This window comes from Nylanderia fulva, unplaced genomic scaffold (assembly GCF_048542155.1).
Source record: "Nylanderia fulva isolate GAGA-0341 unplaced genomic scaffold, ASM4854215v1 Scaffold1761, whole genome shotgun sequence".
In the NCBI taxonomy this organism is placed as follows: domain Eukaryota; kingdom Metazoa; phylum Arthropoda; class Insecta; order Hymenoptera; family Formicidae; genus Nylanderia; species Nylanderia fulva.
The window spans coordinates 1-5,899 of NW_028190014.1; the positions used below are offsets into that span (position 1 = coordinate 1).

General features: G+C 23.5%; 1 pseudogene; it reads right to left on the reverse strand.

The window, feature by feature from the left end:
* Positions 1 to 1,954: 1,954 nt before the first annotated feature.
* LOC146723676 (polyprenol dehydrogenase-like) lies at positions 1,955 to 4,005 on the reverse strand (annotated as a pseudogene).
* Positions 4,006 to 5,899: the final 1,894 nt, after the last annotated feature.

The window sequence follows — 5,899 nt, forward strand, 5'->3', positions numbered from 1 at the left end:
TCTTTTTATAGACATGGTGATTGAATATCAAGTGTATCAATATTTGATAACATAGAAAACATCTATATATCTTTAAAAAGAGTGATAGTGTTTGTTGTTTAGTGTATATTATATGTTACGTTGCATTATACTATGTTGTAAGATATATTTAATATAGTCAAGAGACAAGAATTTAAATATATTATTAAGCACTAGCTTTTATAGGACATTAAATTTTATACATATATATATTTAAATTTTTATAGTGCAATTAATGCTCTATTATCAAATAGGTATGCTTTATTATCAGTTTTTTTATTATATTGAAGTAATACTGCTTCTCTGTGTGATGTTAAATTATTTAAGTATTTATTTCCATATGCCGTAGAGAGAAATGCATTTTACATAACTGCAGTACTTTTGTTACTTTAAAGTACATATTAATTATCACAATATGGATTTTGATATTTTTCTAAAATCTTAATAATAATAATAAGATTTTTACAAGACATTACACAAGCCTACAGTGTATAAAGTTATTTCTAATGTGCAATATTTATATGTATTATCATACATACACACACACACACACCACACACACACACGTGCTATTTAAAAAATAGCAGCTCACTATATGTATATGTATTCATAATAGCATATGAAAACATAAATGATATTGTAACTCTCATGCAGTATATATAATCAATGAAAATTATTTTTTTATCTTAATAGATAAATGAATTCTGTTTTATAATCTAAATAATCTAAATCTAAAAGAAAGAACTGCAAAATGTATATGATATTATGGTAGAATATCTAGATTAATTATTTTTTTATGTGATCTGATTTTTATTGTATTTACATTTATGATTATAAGCAATGATTAATTATTAGTTATCTATTTGTATTTTGTGTAATGTTTAAAATGTGAAAATGTTTATTTTTATTTGCTTCTACAGAGTAAGATCTCATTATACCTGTACATTGCTAGTGCTGTATTAATATTTTGGCACAGTGCTCTAGTCTCTCTCACACGTGTTTTTATATTTTATACATAATAATACAATTGTTATAAATAATATGCATATTGCTATAAATTATTTGTCGCTGAACTTTTTATGAACTTTTAAGATAGTTGTAGCTTTTATTTCTCAATCATTATTAGATTTTCTCTTTCAATATTGAATTCTCTTTTGAAATTGATTTCAGCGATAAATGTTCATCTTTTTAAGAAAATTCGATTAAATTGAGGAATATGAAATTATTAAACATATCTAATCTTTATTCATTTTTTCAAACAATTTAATTTGCATTATATTAATAAACTCTATAATTTTTGGAAAAATATTAACATATGTTTTGTATATAAAATTAATTGTATTTTAATTTCTTATTATATTTACAGTTAAGATCTTAAATTCAGGCAAATTTATATAACTATTAGTTTATATAATAATAATAAATTATATTCCAAAGATTTATGTTATATATGCAATAATACATTTTGTTACACTATGTAATGTAGGTTATTATAATGATAATATAAATCACACAATTTGTAATAAAATCATATTGAGCCTTATATATATACTAATTTTCTTAAGGACAGAATTGGGAAATGATATTATATGATATCAAATTTGAGATCGTAAAAAATTATGTATAGATCTAATCTGTATAAATATCTGTGTAAATTACTTCATATAAAATGCATCCTTCAAAGCAACGATATTATAAATGCTATTTTTATCTTGTAACATAAAGAACAGAAACCTGGAATACTTGCATGTTTTAGTATATTCAAATATTTTATATATTTAAAGTATTCAACACATTTTTCTTATGAGTAGAATTAGAATAAGTTTAATGCATGATTTTTTAAATGTAAAAAACATGCTAATTTTTTTATCGTTTTTAAAATGTAAATGGTTTTATCGACATACATATATGATGAAATAATAATTGTAAATTTTTGTTACAAATATTAGAAAAAATCGCTTAACCGTACTTGTTTTTAAGGAGAATTCAAACAATTGTTTTTGGATTTCCTTTTAAAGCTGCTGAAGGAAGAGCATATTCTTTGCAATACTAATATATATCCCACCTTTTCTTTCAATATCTTTATTCATGCGGCATATATTATTGGAATAGCTCCTTGCTCAGGTGTCTGTAACAAAAACAAATTAATTTATAACTATAACTTTAAAAAATTAGAAAAATTTTAATTTTAATTTCTTGTTATATTGTTACCTTCCATCCCATCATAAGCCATCTGTAACGGCCTAATATAGTATCCTTGAACAAATCTGTATTTACTATACCTGGATGCACGCAATATACTAGCACATTTAACGATTTGTCTGTTAATAATTTTTGCAGTGTTACTGTAAATATCGTCTGCGCTAATTTACTTGTCCTACGCTGCTAGCGTCAGAATGTATCCCTGGTATAATAAATAATTGTATCGAAAATAAGTATTATATACAATTAAATAATTCTGAATAACTATTTTGAAAATAGATAAAATAGCACATTCTTTTACACATAATTACTTTGAGCTATTATTGATGGAGGCGAAGTCTATATCACTTATATAATGAGCGCATGAGTGATATTAATTATTCTACTGCAATCATCAGGATTTCCTCCTATTTTTATTAATGGTAGAAGAAGAGATGTTAGTAAAAATGTGATAATAATTACTGCCATTGTTCTTCGAAACCGTCTTTTGTTACTCTATACGGGATAAACATAACGCCAGCTGAAGAAAACAACGAATATTTTATTATTTAGTTCGTACGAGCTTTTTTACATTCTACATACTTAAATGAATTATATTTCTTTTCATGCCGCCGACGACGTTTTGATTAATATGTGAATTCTGTCATAATCCGCTTTTATTTTCTTCGCAATTCTCTTACCGGTCGAGAGAGCAATTATCAAGCTTGTAACCTTGCCCGTCCGCTGGTGATGCCAGATTTTCAAATTTTCGAGGAAAGCTTTTCACCCGCGGTAGTTGTTCTACAAGCTAACAAAGGTTCGTTGTATTAACATATGAATTTCTTAAAAATCAAACTGAAATCAATTCTATTTTTTGTAGTTTTTTTAAATTTTAGCATTCATTTTACTAGTATTACAGAAATTTATAGAGAGTACATTATTTTTAGATTAGATTTGATTTCTGAAAAGCTTATGTTAGGGGTATGGTAATGTTAAAACTGACAATAATTAATTAATAGCTGTAATCACCGATAATTACTTCCATATCCCCACTGTAACAATTTCTTAACTACTTCCGCTCCTATACCTTTAGAACCCCCATTTTACAATTGCAATTTTATTCGATACTGAAGGTAGATCGGAAAAGAAAAATTATTGCAATAAATATAAAAAAATATTAACAAAATACTATTCTAACTTTAATTGAACTTGAAATAATTAAAATTGTAAATAATACTATACACATATCATATTATTAGAACTCATTGTTTTAAAAAAAATTTTTTTATTTTGGTAATTTTGTAAAATAAATTTTACAAAAATACAAACATATAAAAAATTTAAATATTGATTGTAAATAAATCATTGTAATTTATTTTTGATAATTTTATATTTAATTTCTATATGTAATTCTATATTTAATCTAATTTAATCTAATTTTTATATTTAATTCTATATCTATATTTAATATTTTTTGCAAATATAAAATTGTTGTAAAAAGTAATATTAATTTTGAAAAGTTATATAGTTTTGTTATTTATTATAATATATTGTTCAATTTTTATAGTTTTTTTCAGTAGGTATTTATTTGAAATTTATACAAATAAGCCATATTTTTTTCTGCTTCTTACCTGTCTTATTATATTTTGCGTTAAAATATATCGTCAAAATGATATATTGCTCCGATTGTAGTAGTATTTTATTTGGTAGATCAAAGTCATGCCGATTACATCCCACATTTCCGCGGCACAAAATAAGCCCGCCGAGCGCAACAAGGATGCAAATGGTCATCACTTTGAATAACATTTTCGTTGAGATATTAGGACGTAAAAAAATCTGTGTGCTACGCCTAAAGAAGAGACGACCTCCTGTTGACTAACCAGTTACCGTTACATTCACTTTTATACTTTACATCAGAACTTTTCAACTACCTCTGACCGTTATGCGTGGCTCTATCTGCGCATGAGCATATATATACATATACATATATACATATATATGTATATGTGTCTTTTTTTTGAGCTTTGTATCTTATTTCAAAAAAAATTTTCATTTATAAACTTTAAAATTTGCATACTTTTTATACTACATGAACATTCTTGATCTCAAGTTAGATAATTGTATTTTATCTGAAAAAAGAATATCTTTTAGATCTCTTTAGAATCTACGTTGGGCTCTGAAAGACTTTATTGTCTATATCTATTTTATTTAAAAAATATGTTAATATAAAATATTAATAAAATTTATTATTATCCGTGACATTAAAATTTAAGATTATAGATAATTCTTAATGTTTTAATGTAATTTTCCGAATGAAGTACGTAAATATATAATACAAATATTTAATATATATTTAACTAACAATCATTTAAAATTTTCAATAATTAGCAAAAATTACAATTTATATTTTATCGAATCGTTAAATAAAAAAAATATTGAATCATTTTTCTCGCAAGTCATTTTAAATTTTTTTTTTTTGTAATATATATATGATGTAATATATCATGAAATATATACACACAGTTATGCTAAATTTTTCTTTTTTTCAATTTGTTCTGCTTCATTTTATTATTATAAGCTGAAATAATTATGCGAATATAAATATAAATATTTGTATTATATTTTTTAAATTGTGACTGTTTTTTAAATAAACATAATTACACTGTAATTTTAATATCATTAATTGTGGGCCCCCCTTTGTGTGACTGTGACATATATTTTTATCTGAATCTATCAATTAAATCAATTTTTCAAAAATAAAATATATATAAATATTTAGCTTTGTTCTAGAAACGAAATTACAAATCTTCTTAAAAAAATATTTTTTCTAATTTTATTTTTATTGCATATTTAACACATTTTATTTTTTTAAAACATTTGCACAGACAAATTTTTTAACTTTGCTCCAATCTATTTATATTCCTCTTTTACACCGACACAAAACTCTATTTTTAATAATTTCTTAAAACAATAAATATGTATAAAAAATCGGAGAAAAAATCATAAAATATTTGAAACTCCTTTTTTAAAATTTTTAAAAAAGAGAAGGTTTCCTTTTTTAAATTTGATTTTTTTTTTTAAAAATTTGTATTTACTGTTTTAAAAAGTTACTATATATATTTTACTTGTGTTTTTGAACCTCTCTTGAAGAATAAGATTTTTTCAGCAGTCTCGACGCTTTTTTTTCATATTTTTAAAAATATCTTTTTGATTCGGACTTTTCTGTAACTTTCAACAAAAAGGAGATAACTTGTGACCAAGATACGTACAATTGTTGGTAGAATATTGCCAATACTGTACACGAAACCTGGGGGCTGTATTGCGCGACAATTTTTTTAAAATTTCAACTCAACGCGTGTCCGTTTAAATATAAATCTCGAATATTAAAGAAAAAAAAAAGTAAAATTTTTAAAAGCTTTTAAATAAAAAATTCTCTTTTTTTAATTTTTTAGCTAAAAAATAGATGAAAATTTTTTTGTTTTATCAAAACCCGGGGAAATAATGTTTTTAAACATTTATAAAATAAAAAATTTTCCTTTCAATTTTTATATATTTTCTAAGAAAGATTTTTCAATTTTTACTCTTTGATTTTTATTAGCAAAATTTTGTCGTCTGAAATAATAAAAATAATTCTTTGTATTAAGTATAGCCCAAAAAATTCTCTAGCGTTTTTTCACAAAAGTTAATTAAATTTTCTAAA